The sequence below is a fragment of the Halyomorpha halys genome, unplaced genomic scaffold, assembly GCF_000696795.3.
Source record: "Halyomorpha halys isolate HHAL.00 unplaced genomic scaffold, Hhal_1.1 Scaffold1472.1, whole genome shotgun sequence".
In the NCBI taxonomy this organism is placed as follows: domain Eukaryota; kingdom Metazoa; phylum Arthropoda; class Insecta; order Hemiptera; family Pentatomidae; genus Halyomorpha; species Halyomorpha halys.
The window spans coordinates 108343-110425 of NW_027104804.1; the positions used below are offsets into that span (position 1 = coordinate 108343).

General features: G+C 30.1%; 1 protein-coding gene across 1 annotated transcript in view; it reads right to left on the reverse strand.

Moving 5' to 3' along the window:
* Positions 1-2083, reverse strand: part of LOC106689804 (uncharacterized) — a gene marked incomplete at both ends in the record, with an annotated part of 120523 nt that overhangs the window by 108256 nt on the left and 10184 nt on the right.

Genomic DNA, 2083 nt, shown 5'->3' on the forward strand with positions numbered 1-2083 from the left:
AACTTTTATTAAGATATGTCAACGCATTCTTTAATTAAGATATAACTTTTATTAAGATATGTCAACGCATTCTTTAATTGCAGCGCTGTTAAGTCCTCATAAATAGGCATGCCTCTTATGTGATATGCGACACAATATAACATTCGATAAGTTAACATTTCTCAAAATCTTTTTTTTTTTTTTAATTTATTGATATTTACAACTGTACATAAAAATACATCTAATGAATTTGATGTAAGATCATAATGATATGATACAGGTATGTAGGGATAATACCCATTGGTAACTCTCTTATAATATTTTTACATAAATGCTAAACATTAGAAGGTCTTGAGGGCTAGATCGGTTACATATGGAATATTGAGGTATTTTGGATGATTTTATAAGTGAGAAAGTAACTCAGCTTTGAGAATTTTACGAAGGATTTTGGATTATAAGGATTGGATACGAGAGGAATTTGATGATTTAGTGGAGCCCCAAAGCTCAAACAAGTTGTCTATGATGGTCATTTTTTCTACACTACATTAAAAATATTTGTGAAATATTTTTCCATGTAATCGCATACTTGTAAAAATAAAAAAAAATCCTGGCTTATTAACTGAATAATTAAAGTATGGGTTATGTTAATCTTCAGGAGAACTTTGATATTAACATTGCTGTAATACTTAATATGACTAAAGAGTTAAATTTATGATAGAGGATCTTTATTTTTTAATTTTTCAACATTGAATCCTTTTCCGTCCCACATTTAAATTCTATCCTGCGCTTAACATCAAGGAATGGAATACATTTTAAAATATGTACTCTGAAGATAATTAAAATAAAATTTTTAAATTAGTGTTTGAGAAATTTTTCCTTATCTTAACCAACATCGAACATGAGTTAAATATCATATGAAAGGACAGCAGCAATTCCAAAACTTTTTGTCCTCTCTCTCTTTTTTTTTTTTTTTTTTTTTAGCTTATTTATGCGAACTTAACAGCTGTGTAATTCAAAAGTCAATCTGAGAAAATTTTAAGGAAACCTGAGATCTTTGAGTAAAATTCAAAAGTGTTTTTCGTTGACATGGATCCGTTTACAAAATATGAGGTTAAATGAGAAAATAAAATTTAAGAACTATCATTACTGTTATATTTTTTAAAAGAAATATTACAACGTTTTTTTTTTCAACATCCCACATGGCATAGTCATTATATTTTGCTCAACATTCTGATGTTGAGAGCGATTCTATATTTTTCTAAGCATTTTTCCGAATATCATAAATAGAATAGATAGGAATATCATTTCTGTATCTATAATAGAATTATAAGGATATTTCCAACATTTTGCTAAACAGCTGATCTCTGAACAATTTTGAAACCAACTTAACATTTCATAAAAGGCGAAAACCATAACGCCCTAAGACGGACCAAAAAAAAAAAATTTATTTTTAAATAGTTTCCAATACCGTGGAAAAGTTTCGAATTAAGGAGATTTTAAAATATGTTCTGCTGCGCATGCATTGTAAACTTTGCATTTTTACTTATAAAGGTTCAAAATAAATACCATTTATGTTGCCTTAGTGTAAATGTAATATGGCAAGTCATGTATTTTTCTGCTCACCCAATAATTTTTAAATTTAACAAAATACCGGGAAAATCCAGGCAGACATTGTTGGTTTTCACCTAAATCGCTTTGAGAGGGTTTGGTGCTTTGTATTTCCATGTTTTTGAGAGGACTAACTACAGATTTGAGGTTTACAACCTTTTTTACCTGATTTTTTTTTCCAAAGAAATTCCAGGGTGGAAAACCGCAGATACGTATACAATTCCCTCAAACAAGTGGAAGTATAACGTATCAAATCTTTCTAGTTAGTAAAAACACCATTGTCTAGACTATTAAATTTGGGCTGTTCGTTATCTCAGGTGGTCTTTTTCACTTTGGCGGCACCGGTTTGAATCCGGCCCGGGATTTCGACTGTTTGAAATGCTGTGGTGGTCCCACACAATGAAAGCTCGACCCCATGGTTTGACCGCCATGGTTGGAACAGGTTGGTTACCACTTGATAATATATATATATATACATATATATATACATATATAT